The sequence below is a fragment of the Sarcophilus harrisii genome, chromosome 3, assembly GCF_902635505.1.
Source record: "Sarcophilus harrisii chromosome 3, mSarHar1.11, whole genome shotgun sequence".
In the NCBI taxonomy this organism is placed as follows: Eukaryota; Metazoa; Chordata; class Mammalia; order Dasyuromorphia; family Dasyuridae; genus Sarcophilus; species Sarcophilus harrisii.
In genome coordinates this window covers 408,390,545-408,416,549 of record NC_045428.1, presented here as the reverse complement: position 1 = coordinate 408,416,549, position 26,005 = coordinate 408,390,545, and the positions used below count along the sequence as shown (strand labels likewise).

The following is a 26,005-nucleotide window of genomic DNA, read 5'->3' as shown; positions in this document are numbered from 1 at the left end:
AAAAAAATCTATTGATCATAGGACTTCTCTACACTGAATACACTCCTTTGGCTTTATATTACTCTGGGGAAAAAAAAAAGTAGATTATTCTCTATAGCTTTTAAAGCCTTCAATGCCATCCAGGCATGATCAGAAAAGATTCATCTTTCTGAGTTCAAATCTGGCCCCAGACACTGACTAGCTATGTGACCCTAGACAAGTCATTTAACTTTGTTTGCCTCAGTTTCCTCATCTGTAAAATGGGTTAGAGAAGGAAATGACAAATCAATCCAGTATCTTTGCCAATAAAACACCAGTATTATGAAGAATCAGACCCAAATGAAATGACAACAATAAGAATAAGTTGTCTCTGACCAATCATTCCAATCTCACCAGCCATTACTTTCTCTTCTAAACTGTAATCCAGCCAAACTAGACTTTTCTCTGTTCAACACTCCATCTCCCATGCCTTTGTACTGTCTCACATGTCCAGAAAGCATTCCTTTCTTCCCCTCTCTGCATGAAAACCAGCTCAAACACCATTTTGTTTGGGACATCTTTCTTCACATTCCCAACTGCCAGTACCTGTCTCCCACACTATCTTGTATTTAACTGCTGTGTCTACTTTTGTATTTATTCACATTATATTTAGGTTTTATATGTATTTATTTCTTCTATTAGATGGTAAGCTCCTTGGGAATAGGAATTGTTGCAATCTTTGTACTTGTGGCCTTCACAGTACCTGGCACATAGTAAGTAGGCAATGAATAAATACATAAGGGACTTTAAAATTTATTTTAGAATTGCTGTTTTTGGCAGATACAAACATATCTAGAGAAGCATATTTTTAATGTAGATTTGAGCTTTTCTGAATATTACCAGAAAGTAGGCTTGGGTCAAACAGGTCTATTACCACTTGTCAAGATGATTATTATGAACTCCTGATTCAATAGCAGATGTTTACAGAGTACATCCAATGATCACTATCCACCAGGAAGTGGAAAGGAAAAAAAGCTAGTGACAAGCTTGTCCTGGACTATCCAGAAAGGAAAACTAGAGACAGATTCTCTTAAAGTTGCTAGAGATAGCTCATGAGAAACGAGAGTTACTGCCAGGAGAGTCTTAATAAGCTCTGATTTAAAATTTTTTACTGTGAATAAATTTATAGATTGGAAATTGTAAGATTACAAATACAGCCTCAATTTATTTTTGATTGTATAGACTTTTAAAAAAATTGACAAAGTAATAATAATGCAGTTTAATCTTAAAAGTGTCATGTCTACTTCCTCCCAGAGATAAATATACAGCACACCTCTGCATAAAGACCATCAGTACTTCCTTTTGCTCATGCCCTATATTAACTTTTAGAGAAATAGTTTAAAAATTCAATTCAATAAACATTAATTAAGAACCTTTCATAAGACACCCCAATTCCTAATTCTAGGCATTTTCACTGGATTTTTCTCACACCTGGAATTCTTTTCTCATTTATGCCTCTGGGCTTGCTCATATGCTCAAGTTCCATCTTCAGTAAGATTCAATCCTCTTAATTTTTATATTTTCCCTTTGTTAATTATTTCCATTCCTCTTCCCTGCCCCCAGTAGGTTTCTAGTTTATACATTGTTGTTTTCAAATTGCTTTCTTCATAAGACTGTGACCTCCTTGTGAGCTAGAATTGGGTTTTTTGGGGATTTACCTCCAATACATACATACATACACACACACACACACACACACACACACACACACACACACACGGATGTGCCAGAAACAATGATAGGCATAAGGTGATGAAAATATCAATAAAGTATTATCTCTAACATCAAGAAGTTCAGTTTAGTAGAAAAGATAATACAAGCATACAAAGAAGCATTATTAAAAATAAATTTATATAAGAAACAAATATAGCTCTAAGAGAGGCCTGAGGGAAGCATTTCTTCTGACTGTGAGAATCTGAACATTTATGGAGAATTATAACTTAGTGCAGTTCAGATAGAAAAAACAAGTTGTATGTCACATTGTGACCACTGGCAGGGCAATTTTATATTTTGTTGAAAAGGTTTTTCCAAAGGAAGTAATTATCTACTACTTTTCATTAATGATACAATGGGCTCTCTTTGGGAAAGGGAACAAGTATCTATTACATGCCTACTATGTGTCAGATACTGTTAAGTGCTTTATAAATATTACCTCATTTGATTCTCAAAAGGTAGACGAATATGACCCATTTTACAGTTGAAGAAACTGAGGCAGACAGGATCATATAGCTAAAGTGTCTGGGGTCTGATTTGAATTTAATTCTTCCTTACTCCAGACCCAGAACTTTTTCCATTGTGCAATCTAGCTGCCTCTTTACATGATAAACTAGTTACTTCATCCCAGGCAAAACTCTAGCTAGATTCTATAGGACCTAAATTATGCTAATAAGTTTATATTTTATCATGTAAGAAATAAAAAGCCAGTGAAGGTTTATGAATGGAAGAGGGACATTATCCTGTCCTGTCCATGTGGTAGGGGAGGAGTCGAAGGGAGAAGGCAAAGAGAGGAAAAAGAGCCAAGATAGAAAAAGACAGACACACACAGAGAGACACAGAGAGAATCAAAGAGACAGAGACTGTGAGTTTCACATGAAGAAAAAGTTGAAATCTTGGTTGTTGAGGAAGAGGATAAAGTATTTTATAGAAAATATAACAGTAGGTGGCAGCTAGATGGCACAGTGGATAGAGTATCAGCTATGAAGTCAGGAGGGCCTGAATTCAAATGGGACCTTAAACAAAACTTTCTAGTTGTGTGATCCTGGGCAAGTCACCTAACCCTATTTGCCTAAGCTACAAATAATATAAATATGTAAATATGTATATATAAATCCTTATAATATAGGGGCATTGCTAAGACTGACACCCCATTAGCAAAGATTCTAGAACTAAGAAAGCATAGTATTTGGTTCTCCACAGATTATTTTCTGAATAACATCCTAAATGTCATAACAGATACTGACCTCTTAAAGATTTCAATAAGATACTCAATCTGGTACAGAGAAAAGTAACTGTTTCCCCAAATACAAACAGCATGCGACATCAGGGAACAACACAGTAATTTATACTTCAACTAAGGATATTAAATATATATATATATACATACACACACACACACACGTTTTACTACTGGTATATTATAAAACTTAGGATAAATCAAAAGGTTTGGCATTTCTCCTTAGGAAAAAGTTGACAGTTCCTGGTTTTTGGCAAGTGTCCAAATCTGCCGATTTCTTAACACCCAATAGACTTATAAAAAAGGAGGCCCATTTGAGTTTGGACATTAAAAAAACTATCCACCAGTGAAAACCCAGGTTAGCTGAAAATGAAAGCCAGATGGAGTTGGCATAAGAATAATGACCTAAAAGGATTTAACTTACTTACAGAGAAGGGCCAAAGACTAAAAGTAATGCGAACGAAGCATTAGGCTATTATAATTCTTTAATGCTATTTAAAAAAAATGAAAAATGTTCTGTAGCCAACTTTATTTGTTTCATTCATATTTTACAGATGGTGAAATCAAGTCTATGAGCAATCCAGCAACTGAGCCAAGATCACACAGTGGATGACAAAAGGACCCAGATTCAAATTTTGGTTCTATTTCATTACCTGTGTGAATTTGGATCAGCATCAATCTTGCTAATTCTCAGCTTTCTTATCTGCAAATTGAGATGATTAGTCCACTTGTCCTCTATGGTACCCTTCTGCTCAAAATCCTATGTTCTTTCACTCCTATATCTAGGTCCAATGTAGTCAATTTGTAATATTTTTAGAATAGTGTTTTTTAAAGGAACTGCACTGTGCTTTACCTTTCTCTAAATAGATACACACACTTATACATATGCACATCATATCAGTCAAGCATGTAAATAAATGCCTACTATGTGCCAGGCTCTATGCCAAGTTCCACAATTACAAAGAAAGGCAAAAACATGGTCCTCTACTCCTAAGAAACACATTGTTTTAATTAATTTTATTCCATGTTTTTCGATTAAGAAGTATTTATTTTCTCTCCCTCTCATCTCCTTTCTTCTTCCACTGCCCCACCTCTATGGGAGAAAAAGAAAAGAAAAAAATATTTTTTGACAAATATACATAATGAAGTCAAATAAGTTCTTATATAGGTCATGTCTAAAAATATATGTCTCATTCTGCATCTGGAGTCCATTACCTTTGTCAAGAGGTGTTTCAGCTTCAATTCTCTATTATTATGGTTGATCATTACGTGATCAGAGTTCTCAGTTCTTTCAAAATTGCTGGTCTTTATGATGTGTCTATTACTGTAAAAAGTATATTTCTGTTATTGCTCATTTCATTATGCATCAGTTCAAACGAGTCATCCCAAGTTTTTCTGAAACCACCCAAATTTATTATTTCTTATGGTATAATAGTATACCATTATAACCCATATATCAATTTGTTGAGCAACTTCCCCAGTGGATGACTACCTATTTTCTAGTTCTTGGTCAGCATTAAAAGAACTGTTATAAATTCTATTTATATACGGGCCAGTTTCTTTTCTTTGATCTCTTTCAAGGAATTCACATTTTAATACAGTGGAGGGAGAGCAATCAGCAAGTAATTATGAACATACAAGACAGCAGATAAACAGACAAAGCAAGTAAAAGGAAAATAATCTCTGAAGACATGCTCTAGGGTAGGGAGGAGAAGGACAGGATACTATTAAAGGTTGTGGAATTAGTCTTAAAAGAGACAGAAGAAGCCAAGAGGCTGAAATGAGGAGGGAAGGCACAGACAGGTAAGGAACCAGAAACAGTGCATAAGTAGTGTAGGGAGGTCAGTGTAACTGGATCACTGAGTAAGAAGAATACAAAGGTAGGGAAGGTCCAGGTTTTTGAAAGGCATTGGAGTTGAAGATGGGGATCTAGGTGTGTGTTTATGTGTGTGAGAGATATGGTCAGATCAGTACTTTAGTAAAATCACTACTGCATATTGTAAAGATAATCAACTTGGTAAAACATGTCTTAAAAGGTTTGGTAACTGATCATACAGTAATCTACCATAACTCCAAAACACATGAAGTAAAATATTATTTACTGCCAGATGCTCTTTGAATACAAGTTGAAGTATATATATTTTTTATTTTCCTTGCCTTTTTTTTAAAAAACATGGTTAAGGTTGAAATGTTTTGCTTGACTTCATATGTATAATGAGTATCATATTTCTTGGCTTCTCAATGAGTAAGGGATGGAGGGAGAGAAATTGAACTGAAAATAACAATAAAATAAAAATCACTATTGCAGCTGAATGGAAGATAGATTTGAATGGAGAGAGAATTGAAGCAAGGGAAATCAATCAGAAAACGATTTCAATATTCTAGGAGGAAGGTGATGAGGATTTGCAACATGATAATGGCTCTTAGTGTACTGAAGAGGAATATGAGGAATTGAAAATAACATGTTTACCAAACAGAGTGACTGGTAGTGTCTTCAATAGTAATAGGAAAGTCAGGAAGGGGGTGAGGAGGGTTTGGCGGATAGAAAATAAGTTCTGTTTTAGACATTTTGACTTTTAAATTCCTGTAGGATATCCAGCTGTTGTAGGACAAGAGCTTGGAAGTGACTAGATTTGGATATAAAGATCTGGGAATCATCTCTACTGAGACAATAATGAATTCACTGGAGCTGGTGAAATCACCAAGAAAAATAGTATAGAAGGAGAAGAGAAGAAGATCTAGGAAAAGAGCCTTGAGGAACACTCAGAATTAGTGGAGCATTATCTGGATGAAGATTCAGCAAAAAACTAGGATTTGTTGGTAGAAGAATAACAGGAGAGAGTTATGTCATGAAAACCTAGAATGGAGATGATATTCAGAAGAAGATTCATCAAAAATTTCAAAACCTATAAATAGAACAAGAAGGTTAAAGAATGAAAAAAGACCATCTGATTTATCAATTACTTTAGACAGTAGTTTCAGGTCAATGATGAAGTCAGAAGCCAGAGAAGGTTTAGAAATAAATGAGAGGAAAGGAAAACAGGCACCACATATATATATATGATTTTTTTCTTTCTTTTTTCTTTTTTTGCTGAGGCAATTGGGATTAAGTGACTTGTCCAGGGTCACACAGCTAGGAAGTGTCTGAGACTAGATTTGAACTTGGGTGCTCCTCACTTCAGGGCTGGTGCTCTATCCACTGAGCCACCTACCTACCCCAAGACAAACCTCTTTACTTACATAAGAAATCTCATTCTATCTCATCTTCATCAATAGATTGTTCCCTTTCTATCATTCTTTCTCTAATCTTTACCCTTGGCCTAATAATGGCTGTTTTTCTATGTCCAAGAAATGGGAGGGAGGGGAGGGGAGAGAGGAGAGGGAGAGGAGGGAGGGGAGGGAAGGGAGGGAGGGGAGGGAAGGGAGGGAGGGAGGAAGAATACCCTACCTGACCTGTCCATCACTGCTATCTTACCATCTCTATCTCAAGGGTACCACCATCCTCCCAGTTAATAATGTATGCAATCTAGCTGTCATCTTTAACTCCTCACTCTTATCTACCTCCCCCATTTTTAAAACATGGTTAAGGTAGAAGTGTTTTGCATGACTTCATATGTATAATGAGTATCATATTTCTTGGCTGCTCAATGAGGGAGGGAGGGAAAATAAAAATATTGTTAAATCCTCAAGGCTTCATGCCTGGACTATCTTAGGTACTTGTTACCTCACAGCTGGACATTGCAATAATCTACTGGTTGCTTTTCCTTCCATAAAACCTTCCCCACTACAGTCTATCGTATCTTCTCATCTCTCAATGTGATCTTCCAAAACCAGTCATCCACGTGGTTCCCTATCACCTCCCAGATCAACTCAAAAATCCTCAGTTTGGCTTTTAAAATTCTTGATTTAGGTCTTTCCTAACTTTCTAATCGTATCCCTTACTTTCCTCTCTCTCTCCATATACTTTGCACTTCAGTGACACTATTGATCTCTTTTGCTGTTCTTTGGCCACAACAGACTGTCTCCCAACTGAATGTTTTTGTTGGCTATCCTCCATATATGGAAGGCTTTTCCTCATCTCTACCTGCCAGCTTCCCTGGCATCCTTTAAGATTCAGCTTAATCATTCTCGAGTTGATAAATGGTCCAAGGAAATGAACAGACAATTTTCAGATGAAGAAATTGAAACTATTTCTAGTCATATCAAAAGGTGCTCTAAATCACTATAAAAAATGCAAATTAAGACAACTTTGAGGTATCACTACACATCTCTCAGATTGGCTAAGATGACAGGAAAAGATAAGGATGAATGTTGGAGGTAATGCAGGGGAAAAAACCAGGACACTAATACATTACTGGTGGAGCTGTGAATTGATTCGACCATTTTGGAGAGCAATTTGTAACTATGCCCAAAGGGCTATCAAACTGTGTAAAGCTTTCGATCCAGCAGTGTTTCCACTGAGCTTATATCCCAAAGAGATCATAAAGGAGAGAATGTGCAAAAAAAGTTTGTGGCAGTCCTTTTAGTAGTGACAAGGAATTGGAAACTGAGTGAGTGCCCATCAGTTGGAGAATGGCTGAATAAGTTTGGGAATATTATCATTCTATAAAAAACAATCAACAGGATGATTTCAGAGAGGCCTGAAGAGACTTACATGAACAGATGCTAAGTGAAGTGAACAGAACCAGGAGATCATCGTACACAACAAGATTATACAATGATCAATTCTGATGAACATAGCTCTTCTCAACAATGAGATGATTCAGGACACTAAATGGAGAGATTGAAGATTTGAGAGAGCAAGAGTAATAAGAAAGGCAATTTACTCCTCTGAACCTATAATTTCATCAGTGCAGATACTCTTTTCACCAATGCACATTAGCAACTTTCTTGCAACTTATAGTTTCAAAGATTTGCCAGGAGCACTGAAAAGATAAGCAGCTTACCATTAGTGACCCATCTAATGCACTTCAGAAAAAAAGCAGTGAACTAGGATTTTCCTCATTGTAAGGCTGACTCTATATATCATCCCACATTTCCTCTCATATAAATGAACATTCTTTTCTTCAATTATACAAAAAAAGTTTTGTATCACCTTATTTATATTGGTTTGTATATGTTTAGTCCATTATAGCATTCTTTTCTTCAATTGTATCACCTTTTTTATATTGGTTTGTATATGTTTAATCTGTTATATTATATCATTTATCTTTACTTAATTATCATTTCTTTTCACTTGGCTCCCAAATCAATATATCAAGATCCATTGTCTCTTAGGCACAGTAGCTAGCATTTATATGGAGATTAAAGATTTTCAAAGCACTTTACAAGTATTTTCTCAATTTATCCTCATAACTCCAAACAATAGATATTATTATTACCTTTATTTTATAGAGAAGGAAACTGAGGCAAACAGAGGTCAAGTGACTTGTTTAGGTCGCACAGTAAGTATCTCAGGCTGGATTTGAATATGATTCTTCCTAAATCTATCTATAATACAAATACAAATTCCTGTTTGATAATTCCTTCATTCATGATCTGGCTCCAACTTGCCTTTCAAACTATTATTATATATTATTCCCCTTCCCAAATACTGGTTTCTAGCCACATTGGCCTCTTTGCTGTTTTTCATACATGACACTCCATTTCCATTCAAAAGCACCAACTCTCTCTCCCATGCCTGGAATGCACTCCTCCTTTCTCTCACTTCTTAGACTACCTATTCTTATTCAAAACCCAGCTTAAATGTTACCTTGTATATTAAATTATTCCTGAACCTATAATTTCATGAGTGCAGAAACTCTCTCCACCAATAAAAACTAACAGCTCTCCTCCAGCTGCTGTGGCATGGTAAATAGAGAATGTCTGGACTGAAGTTAGGAAGATTCATCTTCATGAGTTCAAATCAGGCCTAAAACAATTACTACCTGTGACCCTGGACAAATCACTTAGTCCTGTTTTCCTCAGTTTTCTCATATGTAAAATGATATGGAGAAAGAAATAGAAAATCACCCCAGAATCTGTGCCAACAAAATCCCAAATGGGGTCTCTCAAAGAATTAGACATGACTGAAAAAGGAATGAACAATAAAAATTCCATCTGCTGTTGACTTCCTCCCCAAAATTACTTTGGAATATATACACACATATATAAAACATATATGCGTATGTGTACATGTATATATTATTTCTCCTGAAAGAAAATGTTTCACAAGAGGGACAAATTCATTTGTCTTTGTATTTCTAGTACCTAGCATACTGTCTGGCTCTTAATAAGTAAGCTTTTAATAAGTGCTTGGTTGATTTTCATTTACTTTATATGTTAATACAATAAGACAGAGTCCAAATCTTCTGTCTAAAACCCTTGTTTTGCTATAATATGACTTAGAAACTAAGAGGCCCAGAGAACTTTCTGTGGCTTCCTTCCACTAACACATTAAAAAAGAAGGCATATCAGATGAGTCTGTATTCACTTTGAAATGGGGAATAACAGAATGAGTTATGAGCCTGAGCCAAAGAGAAAGATCAGATGAGTGGGAACATACATATAGTATTTACTCCCTAATAGGGTATCCCAGCAGAAAAGTCCTTTATAGCCCTTAGGGAAGGGAAAAGGACCATGAAAGTTCTAAGCCTGAGCTTATCAATGTTAGCAAGAATAACAAACTATGAGTAAAATATAAAGAACCTGGCCAGTTCCATTGCATTACTATGGCAATTTTGTAAAAATTATTTAAAAGCAGCATCTTGCATCCCCACTTTTATCATTAAATGATAAAGTAGAAAGGAACCCTCTAGCTCTAGAACATAAAGGGTTCTTAATGGTTACTGAACTTTTATTTTTATGTTTTGTTAACTAATATTTCAATATATTTGGTTTCCTTTGCAATTCTATGTATTTTATTTTATGCATTTAAAAACGTTTTGAAATGACCAAAGTGGTCCATGATATATAAAGAAAAGGTTAAGAACTGTTGATTCCCACTCCCTCCTTTGAATGAGACCAAAGGAAATGATGTTTCCTCCTCTTAAATCTCACAGCTCATAGGTAAAAGAACTGGGATTTAAACTCAGGTCTACTTACTCCAAATTCAATGCCTCCTTTCTGAAATGCTGTTTTTCAAATTTAGGAGACTGCTATTGCTGCTGCTTTTGTTTGCAGCAAAAATAAATTGTTGTCTTTATTTATTTTCAAATATATTTCCTCTGAGCATTCGAGAGTCAATTGAAAAGGCAGTAATGATCCTAAAGAACAGATAATGAATGAGGCATACTTATCTTTCTTTCAAGCAAAGGGGTCAGAAGGAGGGTGTAGTATAAATAATACCGTCAAACCCAATTATTACCTGGATTGTTTTTGCTTAGCTAATTTCTTACTAGAAGGTATTATTCAAATGACCTGGAGTGGAGGATAACCCAGAAATGACTGGAATATTAAACCAAAAATTCAAAGTTAAATGGATTTAAACATGGTTTCAGTTTAAATTTAATTGGCACAAGGGATAAGCACACTAGTTTAGTTTGCATTGGCTACCTAGTTAAAGAATGGCTTACAAATCATGTGAATAACTGTACTAGGCAAGAGGTGGTCAAGTACAGATGAAAATCAGAGTACAGATTAAGAAAAACAAAGTATTGTGGATAATATTTCATTGGAACTTTGCCAGACTCTCATAGCATTATCAGCTGGATTTCTTAATTTATTTTAAAATCCTTGACCTACTAATAAACTCTTAAGTATGTGGGCAGAAATTTTATTAAGTGTCCCAAATCTCCCTCTGAAAGTGTTTGGGGGAGTGACAGGAAGTAATTTCTCCTTGCATTGGGGTCAAATTTCATGGTGACTTAGCCATGTGATTTGTTAGTTTTGATTACATCTGGCTCTGCACTTGGATCACCACCTTCAACCCCAAGAAGAAAATGGTTCAAGGAGGTCACATTCTGTAGAAGAAATAAAACCATAGTTGCACTACAAGCTGTAGTTAGAAGTAAGGAGAATGGGAAGGACATTCTTAGCCCACTTTTCAACAATCCAGTATTTCTATGGACCACAGCAACAAGATCAACAGAAGCAAACTAATTTTGCAGGCATTTAGCTCTCAGAAAGAGGATGGCTTTTTGTTTAAAGGCCTTCTATTTACAAAACAGATGTATAATAGGATGGTTTCTTTGGCAGTAATTTGCAAAGTCATCCAAAACTCATTTACTATAAAGACAAGACCATTCAGTATACTGATCAAGAGAAGATGGACAGCCGAACTTGTAATATTTCAGGGATACAACTATTATCTTTGAATATGAAAAGATCAAGATATAGATTTAAACCAGGATAAACCCCAAGGATAAGTCAATCTTGAATAGAATTAAAATGTATTCCTGCCAGTTTAACTATTTTATTATGTGTCACACAATTTTCAACTATGGCTATGGGTACCATTACCACCACTAGTGAATATAGAACATATTTCATATAAAGAAATACATGCAAAAGGATCATCATATGAAAAACAAGATTGTTTTTAAAGGTAAAGTATTACCACAAATAAAGCAATTTGGTCCAGTGGAAAGAATATTGGATTTGGTAATATTAAACCCAGGTCTTCTCAATACCAATGTGACCTTAAGTCATTTTTACTTTTTTATAATATTTATTATCTTTTTTAGATCTCAAGTTTTGTTTTGTTTTTAATATAAGATGGATTTGGAGTAGATCACCAAAAAAAAAGTCAATTCTAAATTTGTAACACTATTAGTCACTTAACCCTATTTGCTTAAATTCCTCATCTGTAAAATAGTCTGGAGAAGGAAATGGAAAAAACATGACAGTACATGATAGTAACAGATGGGGTCACAAATTGGACACAATTGAAAACAGCTCCCCAACAACATAGGCTCTCTACATCAGTGATTTGAACAGATATAGGTCCTAACTACACTGTTCATTCCTTTACTTTAGAACTTTAAACCCTTTTTAAAAAAGCAGATGTTATCTTGGAGGAATTATGCAAACTATTTTCATCCTCAACTAACTTTAATAGAGACCCAAAAAAACAGCATGCCTGGCAAAATTTTTAAAAAATTTGATATTCTGAGGGGCTGAGCATTTGGGTTCCCTCTGTTCTCTGAAGTGGGAAGCATCAAGCAGCCAAGAAAGTGTGAGAACACTGGGTCTCTTGAAGAAGGTTCTAAAATAGGAATGGGAAAACAGGAGAAAAACTTGCTTACTTCACTATTTGTCACAAAATGCTTATATGAAATCAAGGAAAGAACTCGCCTAACTGTCCATTTTTTGTCCCACAATTGGGGTTGAATGGGGGGAGAAGGATAGGGGCCAGTGATTTAGTTGTTGGTCTCAAAGAAATTTTCAGTTGTTGAGTTTTCAACCAGTTAGAAAAAGATCCCATTTAATCTTACCAATTTGTAGTGTTCCTTTAGCACTTTTTTTTTTGGGGGGGGGGGGAGGGGAGAAAGCATCTGGGGTCATCACCTGACTGAATTAAATTATAATGGGTACTTAAGGAAATCAGCTTGAATAATAAGCTCACCCAAATTTTTATGCAGCTGCTGCAAACTAAAAATCTTTACAATTTGGGCAGATGGAGGTAAAGTAGATTTATTATTTATTCTTAATGCATAGTAGAAATAGTCTTATCAATTTTTCCATAGGTTTCAGCTAGATGAGATACAAGATGATTTTTAAGTATTTATACAGTTCTTAATATTTTTTACAATTTGGCAACTTACATCAGCAATTGTAAAACTTTTATTCATCTTTATCATGTCAGAATGACCTGGCATATACTAAGAGTCAAGAGATGTAACTCAATTCAACAACAGATGTTTAAATGCCTATTCTCTGCAAATCACTCAGATGCAGGCATAGATTTTCCTCAAGGATTTCATATTCTACAAGAGGCTACTCTACACAGAGAAATAAAGTATATGGTTTATTCCCCTTTTTTTCAAAGAGATACCATGTAATTGCACAAAGAGAAAAGCACAAATAACTTGGGACCCAGAAAAGTCTAGTAAAGGAAAGGGTAACAGATTTGTGTTTAGAAGGAAACTCAGAGAAAAGGCAAGTAACAAGTAATTAATAAAGAATAAAAATGGCAATTTTGTTTCAATAAAAAGGAAGAAAAGCAAAAAAAAAAAAAAAATTGAACACAAATAAAGGTTTGAAAGATTGATGGAGTAGTTTGTCACTATCAGATCCTTAATAGAGATCAAAGACACAATTTCACAAATTTCACTTCCTTCCCCACCCCCAGGAAAAAGTTGTTTTTCTTGGGCAGGATGCTAAAACGAAAATATCCAAATATCAAATGTCAAACATTTATTCCAGTTCATTAATTAAATAACAAAAGCAACAATCATAACAAAGAAAGTAAATATCACAGAATTTGTTTCCTGCTGCCTACTTTTATAGAGAAATATTCAAGAAATGTATGTTTTCTAGATACATTATATTTATCAGACATATAACTAGACACATTATATTTACCAGATATAATAAAAAAATATTACTAGACATCTTGCTTTCCTGAGATTTTCACTCTACAAGAGGTTAAGGAGAAAAAAATTATATATACTTATTTTATTTGGAGTTACTTTCCTTTCAAGTTTCAAATTTAAGACTAAAAGACATTTTTAACTGAAGATAGCAATAAGCTAGAGCTCACTTATGAAATAACTTCTCAGCATGGGAGTTGCATTAGGACATCAACAACCAAAAGGACAGCAGTAATAACAACCCCAGGATTCTGACTGGGAGACTGTGATGGGGAGAAAAGACACAGTATGAGGTAGTATAACTGTTATTCATTCATTCATTGCACAATTCTCCTATTTTTTATCTTGAGTCACATAAATTTCTTATGTTTTCTAAAGGTGTCCTCTTAGGGTGTTTCAATAGACATCACTTCCTTTTGGCAATGTCCATAATCAGATGTCTAGGAAATTTAGGAACTATTGAAATCCAAACTGCTCTTCATTTAGAGAAGGAAACAGGTTTTGGAACTATCACATCATCCTCCAGAAGTAACACCTGCCCGGAATCAAAGTTACTGCTTTTAAAAATATTTACCCAATGAACTTTATTCAGAAACTATATTATAGTTATCTTTTTTTTTTTTTTCAAATTTAATGATATTTTGAGTGTCTACCATACACAAGGCACTGTGCTAGATATTAAGGGAGATAAATGCCAAAGAAGACAAGAGTCCCTGACATCAAAGATCTTAAAAATTTGTTGAGAATACAAAATACATTTTAAAAAATTACATTACAAAGCAATGAGTACAATATGCTTTAAGAGTTCTAAAGAGTCAAAGGATATGAATAGACAATTTTCAGATGATGAAATTGAAACTATTTCTAGCCATATGAAAAGATGCTCCAAGTCATTATTAATCAGAGAAACGCAAATTAAGACAACTCTGAGATACCACTACACACCTGTTAGATTGGCTAAGATGACAGGAAAAAATAATGACGACTGTTGGAGGGGATGTGGGAAAACTGGGACACTGATGCATTGTTGGTGGAGTTGTGAACGAATCCAACCATTCTGGAGAGCAATCAGGAATTATGCCCCCAAAGTTATCAAACTGTGCATACCCTTTGATCCAGCAGTGTTACTACTGGGCTTATACCCCAAAGAGATTATAAAGAAGGGAAAGGGACCTGTATGTGCCAAAATGTTTGCGGCAGCCCTGTTTGTAGTGGCTAGAAACTGGAAAATGATGGATGCCCATCAATTGGAGAATGGTTGGGTAAACTGTGGTATATGAATGTTGTGGAATATTATTGTTTTGTAAGAAATGACCAGCAGGATGACTACAGAGAGGCTTGGAGAGACTTACATGAACTGATGCTAAGTGAAATGAGCAGAACCAGAAGATCATCATATACTTCAATAACGATACTGTATGAAGATGTATTCTGATGGAAGTGGATTTCTTTGACAAAGAGAAGATCTAACTCAGTTTCAATTGATCAATGATGGGCAGAAGCAGCTACACCCAAAGAAAGAATACTGGAAAATGAATGTAAACTGCTTGCATTTTTGTTTTTCTTCCCGGGTTATTTCCACCTTCTGAATCCAATTCTTCCTGTTCAACAAGAGAACTGTTCGGTTCTGCACATATATTCTACCTAGGATATACTGTGATATATTTAACATGTATAGGACTGCTTGCCATCTAGGGGAGGGGGTGGAGGGAGGGAGGGGAAAAGTCAGAACAGAAGTGAGTGCAAGGGATAATGTTGTAAAAAATTACCCAGGCATGGGTTCTGGCAATAAAAAGTTATAATTATTAAAAAAAAAAAAAAGAGTTCTAAAGAGGAGAGAGCTGTTATGAATTTAGAAAAAGCATTAGAGCTTGGCTTTGAAGGAGGCAGGGAGAAAAGAAGGAAACATGCATTTTTTTTAAGTGTCTATCATGTGGGGAAGATAAGTATTTCAGTGTATAGAGCACTGGGCCTGGAGTCAGGGAGAACTGAGTTTAAATCCAACTTTAGACATTTATTAATTGAGTGAACCTGGCCAAGTCATTTAAGTTATTTGCCTCAGTTTCCTCACTTGTAGAATGGGGACAATCATAGAACTTATCTCCCAGAGTTGTTGTGAGATTAAATGAGATATTTGAAAAGTGCTTAGCCCAGTGCCAGCCACATAGGAAGTGCTATATAAACATTAGCTATTAGTCATTATTACTAAGTACTTTATAAATATTTCATTTGATCATCACAACAACTCTGTGAAGTAGGTGCTGTTATTACCCTCATTTTATAGGTGAGGAAACTGAGGAAAAAGCAGTCAAATCACTGAGTCCAAAATTAAAGATGGATAGAATGAACAGGTATTAATATGAAGAATCATTTTAAGCATGGGAATTTATAGATAAGCAAAGGCATTAAAATGGGAAAGGGGCAACTGGGTGGCACAGTGGATAGAGTTCCAAAGACTTGGAATCAAGACTCTCCTTCCTCAGTTCAAATCTGGCCTCAGATACTTATTGTGTGACCCTGGGCAAGTCATTTAACTCCATTTGCTTCAGTTCCTCATATGTCAAATGAGATGAAGAAGGAAATGGCAAACCACTCTAGTAACTTTACAAAGAAAATCCCAAAGTCACAAAGAATTACTAAATGCAGGGAAACTTGGGATAAATGCAAGTAAGAGAAGTTCAACGTTAGGGGGATGTGGGCCAGTACTATGAAATAAGGCCACAAAAATGGAACCAGATTATAAAGGAACATAAATATTAACTAAAGGAATTTATATTTTATTCTTCAGACAATAAAACCATTCAAGACTTCCAAGGAGAGTTGTGGTATGATCACAGTTGTGCATTAGGAAAATAATCTAGTAGAACACATGGAATGGAATGGACATTGAGTAGATAAGCAAGGAAAATTTAAAAGTAATAGCCTAATTAAGAGATGAGATCCTTAAATAAAGTAGAGGGGGGAATGGAAAGGACATAACTGCTACTAGATGACTGACAGGATGTGGGATGAGAAATGGATTTTCAAAGATGCTGAGATTTCTCATCTAACACTAAAAGAACTAAGTATTGAAATAAAACAATTTATTGTAATTTTACCTTGAAATAAACGCTTTTACTGGAAATTGAATGGATGTCCATCAATTAGAGAATGACTGAGTAAATTGTGGTATATGAATGTTATGGAATATTATTGTTCTGTAAGAAATGACCAGCAGGATAAATACAGAGAGGCTTGGAGAGACTTACATGAACTGATGCTGAGTGAAATGAGCAGAACCAGGAGATCATTATATACTTCAACAACAATACTATATGAGGATCAATTGTGATGGAAGTGGCTATAGTCAGCAATGAGAGGATCCAAATCCAGTTCCAATTGATCAGTGATGAACAGAACCAGCTACACCCAGAGAAAGAACACTGGGAAATGAGTGTGGACCACAACATAACATTTGTACTCTTTCTGTTGTTGTTTGCTTACATTTTTGTTTTTCTTCCCAGGTTATTTTTACCTTCTTTCTACATCCGATTTTTCTTGTGCAACAAGATAACTGTATAAATATGTATATATATTATATTCAACATATACTTTAACATGTTTAACATGTATGGGACTGCCTGCCATCTAGAGGAGGGGGTGGAAGGAAGGAGGGAAAGAGTTGGAACAGAAGTGTTTGCAAGGATCAGTGTTGAAAAATTACTCATGCATATGTTTTGTCCATAAAAAGCTATAATAATAATAATAAAGAAATTCCTAGGACTTGAAATATTGTAAGACTGTGTATTTGTGTGGCAGGCTGATTGCATCAGGAAGCCATTAAAGATTTCTGGGGAGACAGTGACTTTGGGGAGAATAGGTAGCAAAGCTGAGATGGTGAAGAGTGGCAAATGTTCCAAGAGTACATCCTAATGTTTTAGGAGTAGATCTTCCCAAGTTTTGGTCCAGTTATGCTAAAGATATTGTTGTGCTCCAATCTTGTAAGGAGATACTTTTTTCCCCACTGTTCTTTTTAAGATGAGATCTTAGAGTATATGTCCTGAGAGTGTTTTCCTTGTTCTTTTGCTTTTTAAGTTCCAATTAAATGTTTTATTTTAAAATGTAAAAAAAAAAGAAATAAAAGTTTTTATCCTATCTCTATTGTTTTTGCCTTATGAATTAAAAAATTAATGCCTTGACTGACACAGGTTGGTTCTTGAAGGTATTCTTAAATTCCTTGCTTTCTAGTCCTTGGTAATTTGGAGAAGGGTGGTACCATTAACAGAAAGAGAAAAGTTAGAAGGATGAGAAGTTTTCTGAGGGGAAGAGGTTAAATTCTATTTACAAAATATTGAACTTATGGTTGCAATATGATTTTCAAATGGAAATGAAGCTGCATGACATAACAAAAAAAGCTATGGATATGGAAATGGGAAAGAACTGAGTTAAAATCCCATGCTCACTGCCTGTTATTTTCTGACCAGAAGCAAATCATTTAACCTCATTTTCCTTCTGTGCCTCAGTTTCTTTATCTATGAGATGGGAATGATAATACATATAATCCTATTTTAGGATTGTTATGATGAACAAATAAGCTCTAATATATAGTTTCTTTGCAAGCCTTAAAGCAATTAGGTATGTCAACTATGTCTATAACTACTAATTATATCTGTCAAATAATGAAATATTGGAAATTTGGTAAAGTTTGGCTCTAGAGTTAAAAATTTAGAAGTTATTACGTGGATAGTGATAGTGGAAGATGGGGAAAAGTGATAAACTTGCCAAAGGATATAATATAAAATATATTTCTGTTGTTGAATATGTGTATGGTGTGTGTGTGTGTGTTTAAAAACAAAAAATTTCTTTGGGGTGAAGTAATAAACCTGCTGATCTTCCTCTAAAGAGTTATATGGCAATGATGCAAAATATATTCACATCATTTCTATTCTCCAGATAGTTACTCTTTTACATATCTGGGGCAAATAACTATTTTCAAGACACACAGATATTTCTATAAAATAAATGGCATTTCTAATATACCTACATACTAAAAACAGAATATAAAAATTAAACTTAAACCAGTGCCTACAGCTACAAAGGGAAACCTTTATACAGTAGTATAATTTTTTTTTTTTTTTTTTGCTGAGGCAATTGGGGTTAAGTGACTCACCCAGGGTCACACAGCTAGAAAGTGTTAAATGTCTGAGGGCAGATTTGAATTCAGGTACTCCTGACTTCAGGGCTGGTGCTCTATCCACTATGCCACCTAGCTGCCCCAAGTAGTATGATTTTCAAGGGCAAAGGGCTCATAAACCTTGACCTATCTTTCCTGTCAAGACAATTTTGGACAAGTAAAATTAAGGGAAAAAATTTTCACTGCTGCTAATAAGCCTATTTGGGAAAATTAAATGTAATAAAATTTCAAAACAATATGACTTGTTATTTTTTTTTTCAAGAAAATTATGGCTCATTTCAAGTTTCCTAAACCCTAGTCACACAAACAATTTACTTTAATATTTAGTAAAAGTTGAATATAAACAACTACTCGCATGTATAGAACACTTTTTCCACAATCCTGCTAAATATAAAAGTATTAGTGTCCCTACTTTGTGGATGAGGAAATTGAATTTCTTAGAGGTTAAGGGATTTATTAATGGGCACACAGTTATTAAGTGCCTGAGACTAAATGCCAGTTTTCTAGTACTCTATACACCACATCATGATGATTCAGAGTATAAAAGAAGTACTAGTCTATTTCCCAATGTGCATTTTCAATAAAAGGCACTCCACACAATGCTTCCCAATTATAGTATACTTCATCTCCACTCTGACTTATGGAATCTTACCTCTCATTTCTTTTTCATTTATTTCATAGTCAAAAAGTAAATGGAACATATTAACTGATGCCTAAGAAGGAATAATAAATTACAACTATTCATGGTTACATTATATTTTTCTGCCCACCACAAAAGAATTCTGACAAAATATGCCACATTTTGAAGTCCTCTTTCTTTGTTTTCCTGGTAGATTCACCATTCCGTCAATACCCAACTCACATGCCAATTTGTCCAAGGTTCCCTTACCTTGAAAACCTCCCTCTACTGAAGAAAACATTTTTTCTTCTCTTATGAATTTTTTATATTTTATAGATTAGCAAGACCTCTATTTTCTAGCACTATGAATTCCTCCACAGAAGCTCATTTACACAGCATTTAGTTAAGCTCTTTGCGCATATGGTCCCCACAACTTTAGTGTGATCTTCCTGACCAACCAAGTAAGCAAGTGAAACTCAAAATAACATTTAAAAAACAAACATTATATAGTCACATAGTCAATAAGTGGATATTAAGCCTCAAACCCACATTTTGTGGCTCCAAAGTTTATGAGTTTCCCCAATTACTCCATAATGCCTCTCCTTGAAGGTAAAGACTATCTCATTTGTCTTTTTGATAGTAAGGACAAGGAGGATATTTGATCCTGAAGTAAAGACAACTCAAGTTCAAATCAAGCCTCAGGTACTTATTAGTAGTGTAATTCTGGGCAAATCTCTTAGCCTCTGTCTATCTCAGTTTATCTCTAAAATGGGGATAATGATAGCACCTACCTCCTAATGTTAAAATAAAAATAATATAAAAGTTGACTTTATATAGCACCTTAAGGTTTGCAAAACATTTTACAAATATTAGCCATTATCTCATTTACCTTCAAAACAATCCTAAGTAATGGATACTATCCTCATTTTAAAGAGGAAGAAATTAAGGTAGCTTGAAGATAAATGGTAACCAACATTATAGAGCCAATTAAGTATATGAGGACAGATTTTAACTGAAGTCTTATCTACCTGACTTCAAATAAAAAAGTCCTGGTAATTCAATGGGGTTATCATTTAAAAAAAGGCAGAAGTGGCTAGCTGACTGTACCAATTATCTAAATGTTTCAAATGGATGGATAATCAGAAAGTTTTGTTTTGGTGAGCATGATTAAAGCTACTATGGTAGAAGATGAGAAAACTAAGTCTTGAATGCCGATTCATGAAATCAGGCATGAAATGGGAAACCTCAAAAGGAAAAAAATATAATCTCATTCATCAAAATAAATCCAAAGCAGAATTCTGGTTCATAGTTGGAGGGTAAAGATTATGTCTCCATCATTGAGTTTCTCTGGGACCACTGGCACAGAGATGTGGAAAATAAAATTAAAGGGAAATAATTGTAACCTAGACTCTATGAAATATATATAAAAAGATAAACTACACATACTTCATGTTAAGTGATTATTTCTAAACCTACACAAGCATGCTATTTCATTCATTCTTTCAACAAATATTTGTTGAATACTTATCTTTCCACATTGCACATAGGTAAACAGAAAGCAGGAGAGCTGACTTTCAAGTCAACAAGACTTTTTTCCAAGTCTCTCCTGCAACACATACTAGCTATGGGGCTTTCTTAAGACATTTATCTTCTCTGGCATCCCAGACAACTCAAAAACTATGATTTGTAGAATAGTTATAGACTTACATTCATAAATTTCCTAATTGGGAATTTCCTATAACCAGTGGGGGAGAAAAGTTCACAGTAAAAAATGCTAGTTGGGATGGTAGGTAGAGTGCTTGCTTGAACCTAGAGTCAGGAAGAATTATCTTCCTGATTTCAAAATTGCTTTACTTTACACATTTACTAGTTATGTGGCTCTATGTGGCTCTGGGCAAGTTACTTAATCCTGTTTGCGTCAGTTTCCTCATCTGTAAAATGAGCTGAAAAAGGGAATAGCACACCACTTCAGCATCTTTGCCAAGGAAACTCCAAGTCATAGTTGGAAACAATTGAAATAACTGAACAAAAAAAAAAAAAAAAAAAAATGCAAATGTGTGAAGAGAAGGCTAGATTGCAAAATAATAAAACCAAGGTATTAAATATGAGTTAATACTTTGAAAGAAGTAAAAATAGAGATAGGTAGGACACAAGATGGGTATTTCATATGTATTCATATTTTATATATAGCAAGACCTCAGTAAAGTATAATGAAAAGAGTACTGGGAGCACAAGAATTAGAACATAGTTTTAGTCCTATTTTACCTCTTTCTAACCTCTGTACCTTTGTGCAAGTCAATGAATTTTCTGACTTACAGTATTTTCATTTGAAAAATGAACAGGACTAGATGGTCTTTGAAGTCTTCATCTAGTTCCAAATTCTATAAATACATGTCAGTTTTTTAAGGCCCAATTATTGTAATCAATGGAAAGTAAGCAGCATGAGTGCCATCTTTCATATGGATAAAAGGAAGCACAGGTGTTATTGCTCACTTACTCACTCATACCCTAGCTAATAAAGACTTGTTACATTTCTCCTATATATGAGTAAAGACAGCAGGACAACATCTGGCTCAGTTCCCAGGGTCAATAAGATTTTGATTTTAACCTAATGAAACTTTTAACTCTTTAAAAAATTCCTTTCTGAGCAGCTAATGAGAGAAATTCAAGGGAGCATGGGAAACCATGATGAGAGTATTCTACATAATTATATCATGGTATAATGCTGTGGTTAGTTTTAAAAATTTTTTAATTGCACTTTTAAAACTATATTTGTACCCCAAGGCACTTTACATTTGAATGTAATTTGAAGTAAAATGCTAATAAAATGCAATAAATTCAGTACAAAGTACTGAAAAAAAACAATTAAAGATTTCCATAAAAAACTGAAGCGTCTAAGGATATCCATTGTAAAATGGACAGTCCTGGTAAATAAGATGTATATCATGGTGCTACCACTATGGCCCAAAAAACCCCAGAAGTCCAAATGCTAAATGCCTTTTAATAAACCTCATATCAAAACCCAACATACTGAATTAACAGTCAGGGCTCTCAGAAACAGGCATTTTTCTTTTCAATTTCAATGGCAGTAATTAAAAAAATTTTTTTTAAATGTATTTGGGCCTTAAGGTAAGTGTACTTCTTCTGTTACATTTTACAATTTTTATAAACATGTTTTTTTGAAAAGGTCATCTAAAGACCATAAAATTTAGCAAGTGAATGAGATGCTGAAAATGGAAACGAATTTTCTGTAGAAATCAATGAAATTAATAACAGGCACAGACATCGTTAATTAAATGAAGTACCATAGTTTCACCCTGAAATCTTAGATATCAGAACTCCGAGTGTTAGGGTGGGGGTGGTATTTGGGCACGGCACACCCAACATCAGACGTGGCAGTATCCTGAAAAAGTTTTTCTGAACTTTTGAGTCATGAGAATACCACATGCAAACAAGAGCAACAATACGCACAGCCCTTAAGTCAACAGGTTCTTTAATGAGATGGTGTGTGGTTAGTGCGTGGCAGTTGGATTTCCTTCCTCCTGCCAAGAAGAAAATAACTTCCCGATAAAAACGGAGAGTGGGTGCAATTTTAGTTTGGGGAGCCCACCCAGAAGAGTAGTGTGGGGATGAGAAGTGGACTGTCAGCATCCAGACCGCAAAGGTCTTTCCAAATCATTCAAGAAACCACTTAAACGCTCAGAGCAGCCAAAATTTCATGCCCACGAGCTGTCTGGGGTCCAGTTTGGTAAGCTGCGCCGCCAAGCTATATCTTACCAAGCATTTGGGAACCCAAACATAGGAGAAACTGGGGTGGGAAACGATCCACCTGTCGTCCCCCCTAGGTGGAAGGCAACACCTTACTGTTGAACTCCCTCCCATCAAGAAAAAGCTTGACCCCAAACCCTGACTACTACCCTGTGTATTGGAGGAGAAAGGGGTTCTCCTTAAGGCTCCAGGGGTTCAGCCGCACAGTTCTAAACTTCTGAAGTGGAGCCTGATCCTGACACTCTTCGGAGGAGGACAGTCTGATGAGGAGTCTCTTCGAAGCAGACATTGAGAGGGAAGGAGCGGGGGTGGGGAGGTGCGGAGTGCCTCAATCATCCTTCAACCACTTTCCCCTTCTCATCCGGGGGTGAGGGAAATGAAAAGAGGGAAAAATAGAAGAAAAAAGGGCCCGAGCGAGAATAGTTGCCAACCACAACGGGCCTCAGGGCACGATCTCCAGCCCACTATCCCACCTCTCTTCTCAGCATTTCTGGGGACTCTGGGGGCTTCTGCCCGCTGAGTTTCCATCCCAGCCCCCGTTCGCTCGCCTTCCTTCCCTTCTCCCGCCGCGCTGTCCCAGCCAGCTCACCTGGGCGGACAACTGGAAAAGGCAGCAGTGAGGTGCGCTGGACGTGGTTCAGACGCCAGGTGCAGGTGGCGGCGGCGGCCGCCGCGGCTTCGGTTGCTACTGTTACGACTCCAGACCGAGCTCCGGCTCCTCCTCCTCTTCCTTCTCCCTTCCCTCCCGGCCGGCCGCGTTGCCAGGAGAGGCCGGGCCGGGGCTTCGCTTCTTCCGGGCGGCTCCCAGGTGAGCTCCAGCCTGCAACGTCGGCAGGGGCGAGCACCCCCGCCCCCTCGCTCTCCCGTGCTGCGCCTGCGCACCAGCAACCTGCCCCGCCCTAGCCCTTACCTGAGCAGCCCAGGTGAGAAATGAGGAGGGGGCCTTGGGAGAGAAGGGAGAGCTTTGCTGGTAACCTCCGGCAGCGGTTTCGTGCCTCCTCCGCCGTTGCCGCCTCCGCCCTTTTCTTTCTCCACCCCCGCCTTAGGCTACTCCCGGGGGCGACTCTCCACTTCCACCCCAGTCACCACCGAGAAACTTGTCCAGACCTTGTGGCACTCTGGGAACCGAAACAGAGTGTCGGGGGTCCGTCGAAATTCTGACTCCCCCCTTTACTCTGTGGCTTCTCGCCGAGTAGAGCAGTTGGAGGGGTGGGAGGAGTTCTGTGGTTAAGGAGCCTTTTAACTTCAGCAACAAATTTGAGGCTTATTTGAGTAAATTGAGTGGCTACTGCTGCAAATTCGGTTCATCGTCTATTGAGAAGAGCTGCCAGTTTAGTTGTTTTTTTTTTTGTTGTTTTTTTTTCCCCTTGATCACTTGACTCAAACGCAGTGCAGCTAGTGGTTTCCGCTGCTGCCGGCTGTCTCAGCACCCTGCGGTAGGGATGCTTACCTCCCCCAAAAGTCTCTCCAAAAGGAACATGTGGGAGGAAGGACCACTGAAAGTTGGGAGGTGGGGAGGAGTTCCTTACCAGTGTAGTCCAGACTTCCTAGTCCCGGGTTACAATCCCAAAGAGAAAAAAGTGCCAAATTCAGAGAACGCAGTTAGGAAGAGATTACCCTCTTGATGAAAAGGAACCTGTGGTTTCCTCTTTATTTTGTGAAACAAGTCTCATCTAGATTTGGGTAGAAGCTTAAAATCTAATTTAGGAGGTGGAAGTTAACTCACGCTCTGGGATGATGTTATTTAAAGACATTTAATTTTTTTCATCCCTATTTTACAATGACACATAACGTTGTTCTTTGTCATTTTCCCCTAGTGCTGGTATAATAAACATTGCCACACCTTAAAAGTAGATCTTAAAATGACTTTTATAGCTTCCTGTTAAATCTCCTACTTCTTAGATATGTGGTTCTATGTTAAAAGTAAATGGACAAGGAGCAGCTAGGTGGCGCAGGGGATAGAGCACCAGCCCTGAAGTCAGGAGGACCTGAGTTCAAATTTGTTCCTCAGACATTTAACACTTTCTGGCTGTATGATCAAGGGCAAGTCACTTAACCCCAATAGCCTCAGCAAAAAAGAAAGAAAATAAAAAAAAAAACGAGGGTAAAAGAGAAGTGACATAAAATAAAGACTGGCAACCATTTCTTGCTTTTGGTAGAGTAATCCATTAAAAAGTAATTTATTTTTCCTATTTCTTGCTTGGCAGGTGTTCTCATCCATAATATAAATTTCTCTTTGAACCATTGAGTCAGAAACTCTAAATTAGACCAGTCTTAACTTAAAGCAGTTTTTAAGTTTCCAGAGTACTGTACCATCTATAAAATTGGGTTTTAAAAGATTTCTTAAAAAAAATTCTCATAAATTTTTGGATTCAAGTAGTTGTTTTTCAAGGATTTAATGAAATAGAAGGTGGCAGCTAACCTCTCCAGCCTAAAAAAACAAAGCAAAACAAAACTGGTAAGGAATAAGAAGTGGATAAAGAGGGCCTGGCTGATTGTGTGTAGAAAACAAAAGATTATAGGAAATATGAACATTTGTTTTCCTAATAGTCATTGAAAATTAATTGGCAAAAATAAAATTTAAATAGATTATTTTAAGTAAGGGAGATAGTTGTGTTGCTGGATTTAGTACCAAATTCAGAAAGAGAAAGTTTAAAAAATAAAATTTTATATGATTCAAGAATATAACCCCAGAGAATATTCATATATTAGAATTTTTCAGCGTACTGAATTTAATCAACTAGAATTATTTTTATATGTCATGCTGTTAAAACTTAGGACACAATGTTGCTTTATTTGTATTTAATCATAAAAATGAAGCCTATCTTTAATTATTCTTAACAAAATAGTAACATTTTGGTAGCTTATATTTAGTTTATAAACACACAGATTCTAACAAATTTTAGACTTGCAAAATGAGAAGCAAACATTCACAGATTTAGAGGAGCAGAGTGCTGAGGCTT

At 36.1% G+C, this 26,005-nt stretch overlaps 1 protein-coding gene across 2 annotated transcripts in view; it reads right to left on the bottom strand.

The window, feature by feature from the left end:
* Window positions 1–24,815, bottom strand: part of GALNT3 (polypeptide N-acetylgalactosaminyltransferase 3) — a 52,790-nt gene extending 27,975 nt beyond the window's left edge. Inside the window, exons 1-2 of one of the 2 annotated variants that reach the window (XM_012544772.3) lie at window positions 23,632–24,815; window positions 4,187–4,295 (exon numbers count right to left, since the gene is read on the bottom strand). The gene's annotated coding sequence lies outside the window, so the exon portion shown is untranslated. The remainder of the gene's footprint in view (window positions 1–4,186; window positions 4,296–23,631) is intronic. The other variant, XM_003763913.4, reaches the window with a different exon arrangement.
* Window positions 24,816–26,005: the final 1,190 nt, after the last annotated feature.